Raw genomic sequence first — 12967 nt, 5'->3', positions numbered from 1 at the left:
ATTCTATGTGATATCAACATTGTTGAGGTTTTCCAAACTAAATCTTGATATATGTCGTTGCCTTATTCTCTTAGTAGTTTTTCGATACATTTGAAAACTTTGTGTTTGATGTTCTCACGTTAAAGAGGATTAAAATGAGGCTTATGTATTGAAAACGCACCTAAGCGATATACTTTTCTTTGAATTATATTTAATGTTGAGTGGTTGAATAGAAGTTGATGAGGGGGAGATTGAATCGTTATGCAGTTTTGCAAGGGAATTTCTTTGTTTTATGACTTGATCTCCATCAAGGCCAAAAGTGTAAGGACAACTCATGGAATCAATGTTGCATCACTTTTTTTGTTTAGTTACAAAAAATAGAGTCACCGTCAACAAGGAAAACGTTTTTGAAAAAATAGTATTGTCATTTAACATTTCTCGTGATATTGTAAGGAGTTATGGAAATCGGTTCCTTTTTTTATTGAAATTTTATCATAAAGATGAAGACCAATTTGCTCCCAGGACAATTGTCTTGCCATTATCGACGACGTGTCAAACATAAGCTTTTTAATCACGTTTAATATTTAGCACCTCTATTGAGATCCCAAAACTAGGATTGACGTAGTTTTTTTCCCCTTAACGCATGGTTACGTAAATGAATTATAAATATGCTCAAAAACAAGGAACTACCACAAGAAACCCAACAAAGGACCTCTTCTCCTTTGCCAACTATTGTAGCCCACACAAACTGTTACCTCATGGACAATATACCCATGTATTCTTGCATTCCTTTTATTGATTTTTCCTTATGCAAATTTCAACTTCACATAGGAGTTACAATGTTGACTGTGGATCATAATTATATTATCGTCGAAGAAGCTTATACTTCAAGATTGGTGGGAATTTGTGTCTTAGAAAAACTACTGCATTACCACAATTTGACAAATAATTTGACGAGGTTATGATAATAATATTGTTCAACGCATTTGTAAACATAAAGTCATTCTCAACCCAAACAACTCTCTCTCTCTCTCTCTCTCTCCTTGCCTCCTTATGGGTACCTTACCCTAGTGGTAAGTTGTTTGGACTACCAATTCTCAACTATCACACCTCCTTTCTTCCTACTTTTTTCTATGTGCCATTGTGGAATGTAGGGGGTGAACACACAACCTCTTAGTGTTCATTGGACAATCATACCCAAGCTACACCTACATAGGCTCTCTCTTTACAAAAAACATTACAATGCTACTAAAACTAAGTGGTGTCACTACTATAGGACAAGTAGGACATTTTGAATAACCAATCAGCGAGACAAACACTTCACCAAGGAAAGAATGTCGGCTTGCTCAAAGAAACAAAACTACACAACAATACTCCCTTCAACTTTCATAATTTATACTCTAGCTCTATGCCTACCATCAAATACAAAAACATTGTGTGCATCCAAATTATGATGCAATCCCTAATATTTCAAGGAGAGGAAAATGATATCCTCTACGGTGACAAGAAATATCATTTCAACACTTTGGTGACATTAGTGTTTTTGTGTGGGGTGGAAGTATGGGGTGCTAGTATCCCTAAATCTACTTGGAAAGAGTTTGAAAATGTCCAAAAGCATTTTCTTACAAAGTTTCTATAAGTTGAGAAACAAATGTCATACACCCTCCTCTCACTTCCCATTGAGATCATGTCCATGGAAAGGGTTGTTGAATACATGCTTAAGGTTCAAAAAAGTCCCTCACGTCAACTTCCTAGAATCGCATGGGAAGCATGCAAAAATATAAAAAAGATGGAAAAAAACAAATTTTTGAGTTTTGGTTGGATGCAAGATATGGAAAAATGGTTTGGAAGATGGGATGCAACACACTTGCTTCATGATGCATCGCTAGATTCCTTTGTAAATGAGGCCTTTTTGCAATGCCAATGTATCATGACATGGGAAAAAAGTGGCAATTCACATTTCATACATTATACTACATACGTTGCATCTAACTACAAAACCATATTCTTCGCCAAATGGGGAAGTTGTACACATTGTTATGTGTTAGAGCCCATCCCGTTGTCCGCCATATGAACCATTGCTTCTTAGCTCACACACATTGTGATGTGAGACGGAGCATTGGGGCACAAAGGTTGACAGTGGTCGACTATGCACACTTTTCCTTAAACAAGTTCAAGAGTTTGAGTATCACACTTCGAATTAATACTCTACCTTTCATCACATTCTACTAAGCTTTCCATACATCTTCGACCAAAAAATTTCTCTCACAATCACAATATGCATGCTCAATTGCAACATTCATTAGTAAAGTTCTTGAACATCAAGAGTCGCTACTCAATTTCACATGTTTTACGTGAAATGTAATATTTTTGGCATTAGAGTCATATTTGACCTCCAAAGAAGGTAATCAAATCCAATCTCTCTCTTTTGGTGAAAACACACAATTATATTAATAAATGTGTGTGAAAAACACTACTTACAATGGGTGTGACACCGGTGTATGGTCACCTGCTAACTACACTACATGGGTAATGGAACATGTTGAAGTGCCAATAGGCAAGACGAACACTTCACTAAGGAAAGAATTTCCACTTACTCCAATAAAAACAATTGTCACATTAGTACTCCCTTCAACTTTCATAGATATGCTTTAACTCCATATCTACCATCGAATACAAAAGTGTTTCGCATATCCCAATTATGACACAATCCCCAATATCTCAGAAATAGGAAAACGATCCCTATATCTGATTTTGGGTCAACCTGTGTAAATTGTGCAAACACACATTGTCTAGGTGACAAATAACACTGTGATCAAACTTGCCAAATTTGAGAAATGTAACTCCAAATCTGACAAGCAATCAGACATTGTATAAATCGATGAGTACTAGATCTTCCATTTGAACAATGCAAAAGAAGCAATTACCCATTTCTAGTCCATGACACTTTAGAGCTAATCCCAAAGGCAATCCTCCAATCAAAACTCTCCAAATGAAGACCTTCGCTACAAGCGACAATTTAGAATGCCAACTACATTGTAAGATCTGCCACCACCCATGATCAGATTTGTGTATTTTCCATTCTTCTTCAGACTTAGATGATAGCCATCCAAGAGACTCAACAGAGCAATGATACAAAAGATTAGTAGTCACTTGTAACAATGGTGTTTGACCCCGTAAACACCAATCAATCCACACTTGTGTCTCCTATTTGTAGAGGTAAGGGACCTTGCATCACTACAATATTTTGTAGTTGTTGCTAAATAAACCCATAATTAGGCGAGATACATAATAATTGTTTGAGATGGAGCCTCAACTATATCTCCAACCTCTTTGACCCCCAAACGAAACAAACGATTAAATTGAGAGTGCAATCTCTCCTTTTCTGGCCAACATAATAACCGAGAAGACACAAGTAACTCTTTTTGCAAAGAATTATAATGCTCTCTACTAGATGATGTTTTCCATACACATAACAAGAGTGCTTCTTGCCATGAGGTAACCAAGTGTTGAACACATGAAGAGCTCGAAATCCTAAGTGAAATACATCTATTCAATAATTGTCACCATGAAGCCTTAATTGTTGTCCTCCCATGTGTTAAAAACCCTTGTTCTCAATGAAATATTGAACAATAAATATCCATGGTTGTGAGTTTGAACACATGTCTTGTAATAATGAAAATCTACGAGCCATCATATGCCTAGATAAGTTCAGTATTCTAGCTCCCCCCAAGCGCTTAGGGGTTGCTAGATGATTCCACACAACCCATGCGATTCCCATCTTATCCCTCTTCTTCCACAACAAATATCAAGGAGGTTGCAAAACAGAATGCAAAGCCTTCTTTGTCCATGGCAATAATGGCAAGTAATATAATATCATGGGTTCCATTATACATTGTACAACCTTCAAGCGTACATGAAATCGCCAAGATTGTGACTTCCAATATATGAACTTATCCCTCAACTTACCAAACATCTGTTCAATCAATTGACCATTTGTAACATTCATTCCTAATGGGATAGCCCACGTGTCAAAAACTAGAACCTTTCTTCACCACAGATCCTTGCCATCCTAAACGTTCCAAATCCCTTTAGGTACATGATATGAGACTAGACTTCCTCCAATTGATATGTGCCTAGACTTCCTCTAATTAGCTACCACTTAGCTAATTAGTTACTACCATATTTAAGTAGAATAACTAATTAGTTATTGTCAATCTATAGGCTAGCAACTAATTAGTTAAGCAGTATCAAGAGTGGTAGCTAATTAACTACTACCATACTTAAGTAGCTAATTAGCTATTGCAGCCTATAGTGTTGCAACTAATTAGCTACAATGTAGTTAATTAGCTAAGTGGTAGCTAATTAGCTACTTCCATACTTAAGTAGAATAGCTAATTAGCTTTGATGTAGCTAATTAGCTATTGTCATGCTAAAGTCAACAACTATTTAGCTACTGCTAGCCTATAGTGTAGTAGCTAATTAGCTAAGTGGTAGCTAATTAGCTACTACCATACTTAAGTAGAATAGCTAATTAGCTTCGATGTAGCTAATTAGCTAATGTCATGCTAAAGTCAGCAACTATTTAGCTATTGCGAGCCTATAGTATAGTAGCTAATTAGCTACAATGTAGCTAATTAGTTAAGTGGTAGCTAATTAGCTACTATCATACTTAAGTAGAATAGCTAATTAGCTACTTCCATGCTAAAGTCAATAGCTAATTAGCTACTGCCAACCTATAGTGTAGTAGCTAATTAGTTAAGTGGTAGCTAATTAGCTACTACGATACTTAAATAGAATAGCTAATTAGTTACATCTTAGCTAATTAGCTAAGTAGTATCAAGAGTGATAGGTAATTAGCTCCTACCATAGTTAAGAAGAATAGTTATTTAGCTAAGATGTAGCAGTATCGAGCAATATCAAGAGTGATAGGTAATTAGCTCCTACCATAGTTAAGAAGAATAGTTATTTAGCTAAGATGTAGCAGTATCGAGCAATATCAAGAGTGATAGGTAATTAGCTCCTGCCATAGTTAAGAAGAAGCTAATTACCTACCATGTAGCTAATTAGCAATCATATTTAGAATTTAGCTAAGGTCATAGAAAAACACAAGAGAACCCGCTAATTAGTTGACATGTTGTTGTAGAATCTCATGGATTAAGGAGGTTGCATGAGGTGTCCAGTGCCAATGACGCCACAACCGATGAGGAGATAACTGGCAACACGACTGAAAGTAAGAGTCCTGCTATTACATCTCCTTCATATCAGCTCCACCCTATTCTTTTGGAAGATTGTACTAAATTAAGCAACGTTGTGAAAAGCCATGAAATATTGGAAACAGTATGTAAATCTGAGGTTCATAACAACAATGTTTTTGAACACTTGATGCAACATTTCTTCGAATCCCAAACCTTGATTCAACCCCACCAAGCCCAACTATTGATGATGTCCCACTAGATCCCATTATACTTGAAAAGCTATCGCAAGACGCGACTGACGTGCAAGCCGCTGCTGAGGCGATGGAAAGGTTGTCGGAGGAGGACACACTTGCGCAATGAGTGAAAGAAGCAAGGCTAAATGGGCAACTGGCTAGAAAAAGGCTAAAGAAGGGGCCACAATCGGGGACAAGACCAGTTACTCGATCAAGGGGCTCTTGAATTGGAGCTAATTATTACCAATTACTGATTAGTGGGATATGACTGTTAGCCATTTTCCTAGAAAATTATGAAGATGGCCTATGGTCTAGTTGGACAAGTAACATCTCAGATTGTTTGTTGCTTGATCCACATTATGTAATGGAACTCTATGATGGATATTAAGATAATATTATTATTTTGTTGCAGAATATTTCATGTTCATTATGTTGTTTTGTGAGACAGTTAGCTATTTTGTGAGAGTGAATATATTGGTGTTTTCTGATGTTGTAGAGTCTAAAGGGTTTGAATCTATTGCTCCTAAGGCCGATGGCAGTGTGGAAATTGTTGATGTTGTTGCGTGTTTAGAGGGCCCCATCTTGAAAGTAGATGTAGCAACTGACACAAATGATCTGGTCACGCAAGTAGATCAAGCATGTTGCACAGATGATCTAATTTTGTAGGTAGATGCAGCATGTGATACCAGTGGACTAATATCGACCAGAGAAATATCTACATGCACATGCATAGAGGTAATGCCAAAACCGATTACACGGTTGACTATACAAGAGCAAAACAATGTGAAGCCATGCCTAATGACTACACAAGAGCAAAACAAGGTGAAGCCAGACCCAAAGACACAGTCGACTCTAAGAGGTTTGAAGAGGAAAAGGACACCAATTGTGTCGACAGAACCTGAGTTGATTGAAATTGATCATGTGCTACCAATACTTGGTGTAACAGAGGCTCAGTTGCAGGAATGGAAACCTAAACCATTGGAAGTCGAAAGAAGAGCCTTGATCTTGGAGCTTGATAAAGTGTTGATGAATGTGCGATATATAACACTGAGGGACGCAAATCAATTTCTAGAGAGGGTTGTGCAATACTTTGATTTGTTTATTTGGAGTGAAAACCCACGTTCAGAGGTTTGGAAGTGTGTAGAAAGATTCTTCCCAAAGTGGCAATAACACTTCAAGGGTCAGTGGACATGAGAAAGATGTGACCAGCAGGATATTGCAAGATTCAAATGACTTTCTGATTTTTGGCATACCTAGCCCGAATATAATGCTGACAATACATTGATTGTGGATACAAAACATTTCCAGCATTACTACAACCTTCACAAATGTTGTTTCATTGTACTTGACGAAATGCCTGATAACTACTTTATGAAAACATTAAGCTACCAACTAACTGCATGGTTGTGGACACCATATCGAGCTCAGTATGCAGATCACATATGTAGAGAAGTTCCACTGACCAACAAGAGCTTAGCTATTTATATGCGTTTTGTAGACATTGCCAAAGGTGTATTGTAAATATGTAATTTGATGACAGATTAATCAATGAAGAATTAAATCTCTGGTTTTGAGTAAATTATCTACTGTGTAATTTTAAAATAGGTCATTGATTTCTGATTTCATGTTGTTGGTTGTTCTCATAATGGCAAACTATTTGAACTTGTGCATGGTTCACTTGAGAGTAAAAAAATCATTGCCATTATGCACATTGAATAAACACTAAAACTGAAAGTTGCAATAAGTAAAATTGATAGTAAAACTAATTGTAATCAATACACATTTAACAAACACGATTTTATTAAGAAACAAGAACAAAAAAACACTCCCAAACGATTTTATTAAATTATTTTTTTACAATACAACTACTTTGTCCACTTTACAAGAAAATTGGTATGATCTCCTTGTAGCTACAAATTCCATGGCATACTGTTGTAAATACATTCATACACATTATTACAAACTGTGCACTTCAATATATGGAAATCAACACCCTCTAAATTGTCTACTTCTGCATTTACAGTGAAATTATCCCCAACGTTTATGACATCACTCAAAGTATCTCCACGACCCTGATATGTGAAGTCAGCATCGTTTTCTGTTTCTCCATCCGCTCGGTCCTTTTCATTCAATGTATGGTACTCCCAATTCTGAATATATGCTTTGTTTAAACAATACCTCCAATTTCCCTGCACACAATGGAAGTAAAAACAAGTTAATTCTCTAACCGCAATACAATGACCATCCAACCTAGAATAACCCCGAAGAGCATGGAGAGATCGCAATTCAGGAATTCCTTGGCACTCCCAGGTCTTCTCCCTATTTACTTCCCAAAATTCACATTTGATATGTCGGACCTGCGAGGAATAAACACCAGTTGCACTCATTGACATATTAGCTAGAATTAAAAATTCAACTACATGTGCTGCACAATTCATATGCACACTATTTGCCTTTAGTTGTTCATGGGTAAGTGCCCGCTTTATAACTGCACCTGCTCCACCATGTTCACCTTTACCATGGCGAGACCCAAAAAAATCCATCTCATCTCCAAACCTATTATAGAAGGATACCTCCCAACAAAATAAAATGGACGTCTAGCCTTGAATTGTGATGCAGCTCCGTCAGACCAAACCCAATGTTGAGTAAGCTCCAAACGTTGACATAAAAACCATTGCTAATGTAACTTAAAATAGTGTTGGACAAACAAGCTATCATGCTTCTTATCATCAAAAATAAAAAAATGAATTGCTTTCTTAACATCACCTAAAACTCGAAAATATGTTATATGCACAAAAATGGTTACTTGCACTGAACACCAATGCATGGATTGAATTTCATTCTGCTGCTTGAAAGTATAAGTCTCTACGAAATCTACTATTGAGACTACTACATCATTTGGGAAATCAGATATGCAAGTCTTTAACTGATGGGCCTACCATTAGTAAATGAAGTTGTGTTTAATGAACTTTCCTAGAGATACTACAAATAAAGACGCCAAATCCCTTAGTTTAAGAGACTTCCTAACTAGATCCTTTCTTTTACACACCTTTCCTTCAAAATTGGTGTTCACAGACTCAAATAACTTGATAGAGATTAATATTTCACTACTCAACTCTTTTGGACAGCACCTAAATCTACTAGGGCCACAATCTTGACATAAACCCATGACACATTTATGACTATGGAAGATAGCCTCAAATTCTCTCAGACACAATACTAAATCTAAAAGACCACTCATGGAAGAGATAACATGCTCTGATTATTTACAGTGCCCTTGCAGGCTAGATCGACAAATTGGGCACTCACAAGTGCAGACTGCATCCTCTAGGGAGGAGCTATGGTGACGTAGTAGATTAATAGAGTCCTTGAAAAAACCCATTTGTACATGGTAAATGCAACAACATGTGTATCAATGCTTTAATTGTCTCACAAAGTGTGGCTTAAGAGACTCAAATGTTCGTAGTTGAACTTTGATATTTGGATGCATTCGCCTGAACCTTATAAATGAATCAACCTACGTAATAAAAAGGGAGTCTAGTGAGTATAAAAAATGTGCCCTGATGTAGCTATTGCCAGTAGCTAATTAGTTGTTAAGAGTAGCTAATTAGCTATTGATAATAGTTAATTAGCTCCTCACATAGCTAACTAGCTATTGCCATTAGTTAATTAGCTATTAAGGTAGCTATGGTCATATTCTGAGGTAGCTAAATAGCTATTGTGGTAGCTAATTAGCTGATAATAGCTAAGTTCGCTATTGTCAATCACTATTTAGCTATTACTAGTAGCTAGTGTCATGATATGGCAAGACTCGAACCCATGACCTTATGCTACATGGGTCGAGCTCTTACCATTAGACTATGAATTGTAATTTGTAGGATATTTTCATTTATGCTTTATCATAGAAAATTGATGTATATTCCAGATCTCTCTGGAACATTCTAGAAGCTTCAGGCTTATTCCTAAAAACACTATAAAAGGAGGCACAAGGCATTGTTTTGAACCAAATTGGTTCAACACCAGTCTTAAGCCTCTTAGCCGCTTTGTACTTATCTTTCACATAATATATTAGTTGTTGTCATCATCTCTCTCTCTCTCTCTCTCTCTCTCTCTCTCTCTCTCTCATTCTCGCTATCTCTCTCTCCTCTTCTCACTTCCTCTCTCGGGAGTCTTACGCAGTCCCATCCCCTTAGTACTAATAGTACTACTCTTCTTTAGTACTAATTCCATCTCTGTTTTAGTACTATTCCTGACAGTTTGAACCAATTTGGTTCAAAATAGCCTACTTGTCACTCTCCCTCATCCTCCTACCCTTTTCCCTATACTATGGCTACTGTTAGCGCCCAAGAATACCAATCCGTTTTCTCCGAGCTACAGTGCCTAAAAGAAAAGTTTGTTGCCCTAGAACAAGAAAACCAACGGTTGATAGGGGATTTGCAACAAATCGCTCTAGAAAAACAACAAACGCAACAACAACATGGGGAGTTAGCGTTACGGGTACAACAACTCAAAGCAACGTTGCAACAACAAGGATCAAGTCCCCAAGGATTTCATAAAGAGCCCAAGATTGGACTTCCTGTGAAATTTGATGGAACGCGATCACAATTCCGGGGATTCCTTAATCAGGTACGCTTAGTCATCCAGATGCATCCTTCCCGATGCATCTCGAGTCGGCCTAATAGGCACGCTACTTAGCGGCTCAGCCTTGGCATGGTTCGCTCCGCTTCTAGAAAAACAATCGCCCTTGCTTAATCCTTTGAAGATTTTATTGGTGAGTTTAAAGCCTGCTTTGGAGATACCGACAGCATCAGGATGGCGATCAACAAGATCCGAAGATTGCGTCAAGGCGATCGTCCAGCCTCTGCCTACGCGGCAGATTTCCATCTACTCGCCTCAGATATCCCCTGGGATGATTAGGCCCTCATGGAGCAGTTTTGCTACGGCTTGCGCAACGATGTCAAAGACTTGCTTTTAACCTTCCCCGAAGAACCAAAGTCTCTTACAAAGGCAATCAGTCGAGCGGTCCGATGTGACAACCGCCTTTTCGAACGGCGTTCGGAACGTCAGTTACAAATACCACGCTCTCGGCCGGAACCCACATACGCCTCAATCACGGCTAAACCGTTTGCACGCGATGTACCTCAAGCCAATATTCCGACACCGATGGAGATCGACACCATGCGTCGACGCGGCCCGTTATTGGAAGAAGAAAAGCAATGATGACGTGCCAATCGATTATGTCTTTATTGCGGTGGACCAGGGCATATCGCCATCAATTGTCCCCATAGGCCAAGAAGACAGGTAAATCAAATCGTCACCTGTACTAAACCCGAGCAATTCTTCCCTTCGGAGTGTCTGATAGTATTAATAGTACTAATAGAGTGTCAGATAGTATTCATAGTACTAATAGCCCAAGTATCTCAAATAAATTTGAAATCCTTAGTCAATTAGATGAAGAGTTAAACGATTGAGTCCAGCCAAAATAGGAGCTGTTTGGTTGGACAGCAGCCCTAGATCTGTACAGCCCATTAGTGGTTCCATTCCTTCCAAGCAAGTTAGCAATGTGTTCCTAGCCCAAGTCATTGTTAGTACTAAAAGTACTCCCCCAGTACCCGTCCTAGCCCTTTTAGATTCCGGAGCTAATTCCTGTTTCATGGATCAAAATTTTGCCCAAGCTTCTCAGATATCCTTAAGAAAACTTCCTTGTCCCGCATCTGTAGTAGTCATTGATGGTCGTCCCATTGCTTCCGGGAATATTGTAGAAGAATCAGAACCCATTCAAGTTGTCCTAGGTAGTTTTGTGTGTGTAATATCATTTAATATAATTAGTAGTCCAGAGCATCCCATTGTCCTAGGATTACCTTGGTTTGAATTACATAATCCAGCCATAGATTGGAGAACAAGAGAAGTCTGATATCGACCACCCCAAGAATCAACTCACCGAGTTTCGACCATTTCACTCCATCAACTACGCGAAGAAGGACCCAAGGAGGCAATGTTCCTATTTGCAATATCAGTACATCCTTCCAGCACTATTAAGAAGGACTCCTCAGTACAACTTCCAGCAAAATATCATCCTTATGCCGATGTATTTGACAAGGTAAAAGCCGGTACCCTTCCTCATCACCGTCCCTATGACTATCCCATCGATTTACAACCAGAAACTGAGCCACCATGGGGACCAATTTACAACTTGTCACCCACCGAGTTAGAAGTCCTTCGAGCCTACATAGAGGAGAACTTGGCAAGCTGGTTCATCCGTCATTCGAAATCTCCGGCCGGTGCACCCATCTTCTTTGTCAAGAAGAAAGATGGCTCACTTCGTCTCGTCGTTGATTACCGCGGATTGAATAAAGTCACCATCCGGAATAGGTATGCACTTCCTCTTATATCAAGTCTTTTAGAGCGAGTTAATGGTGCCAAGTTTTTTACTAAAATCGACCTACGAGGAGCGTATAACCTCGTGCGGATCCGACCGAGAGATGAATGGAAGACCGCCTTTCGCACGCGGTATGGGCATTTCGAGTATACTGTTATGCCGTTCGGCCTAACCAATGCACCCGCAGTCTTCCAACACATGGCAAATGATATATTCAGAGACCTCTTGGATATCTATTTGATCATCTATCTGGATGATCTATTGATTTATTCGAAGACCCAGGAAGAGCACGATTCTCATGTACTATTAGTACTAAAGCGACTCCGCGAGAATGGTCTTTATGCCAAGCTAGAAAAATGTAGCTTTGATTGCAAGCAAGTGGAATTTCTAGGCTACGTCATCTCCTCAAAGGGCATCGCCATGGATCCAGCTAAAATCCAAACTGTACTAGAGTGGCAAATTCCATGGTCGGTACGAGATCTACAATGTTTTCTAGGTTTTGCTAACTTCTACCGTAAGTTTATACAGGATTACTCAAAGATTATTTTACCTCTCACACAACTTACGAAGAAGGGCCAAGCATTTCTTTGGTCCATCGAAGCAGATATGGCTTTTCGGCATCTTAAGAAAGCCTTTACATCAGCATCGATTCTAGCTCATGTGGATACAAGAAAACCATTCATCATGGAGGCCAACGCATCAGATTTCGCCCTCGGTAGCATCCTTTCTCAACAAGGAGATAAAGAAGAGTTGGATCCGGTGGCTTTCCATTCGTGCAAATTCGATGTCGCAGAAATCAACTACGAAATACATGACAAGGAATTATTAGTCATCGTGGATTCATTTGTGCAATGGCGGCATTTCTTAGAGGGCTCTCCACATCAGGTCATTGTCTTTAGCGATCATAAAAATCTTGCTTATTTTCAGAACGCTCGCGTACTAAATCGACGACAAGCTCGGTGGGCGCAATTCCTCATGCGTTTCGATTTCAAAATCACATATCGACCGGGGAAGCAGCAAGGAAAAGCAGATGCACTATCACGGCGTTCATATCTTGCACCTCGTCCTGGTGATGCAACATTTGATAATCAAAAGCAAGTAATCTTGGGACCAACACGATTGCACACGACGTGGATTTTTCACACCTCGATGGATTCACGGATTACCGATGACATACG

At 38.8% G+C, this 12967-nt stretch overlaps 1 pseudogene; it reads right to left on the bottom strand.

Moving 5' to 3' along the window:
• Positions 1-7892: 7892 nt before the first annotated feature.
• Positions 7893-8792, bottom strand: LOC147860107 (uncharacterized; annotated as a pseudogene).
• Between the last annotated feature and the right edge of the window lie 4175 nt (positions 8793-12967).

Source organism: Azolla caroliniana, unplaced genomic scaffold (assembly GCF_043228905.1).
Source record: "Azolla caroliniana isolate FFs.n. ecotype wild unplaced genomic scaffold, voAzoCaro1.0.p SCAF_9, whole genome shotgun sequence".
Classification (NCBI taxonomy): domain Eukaryota; kingdom Viridiplantae; phylum Streptophyta; class Polypodiopsida; order Salviniales; family Salviniaceae; genus Azolla; species Azolla caroliniana.
The sequence above is the reverse complement of the archived record's forward strand: the minus strand, read 5'-3'. Positions and strand labels throughout refer to the sequence as shown.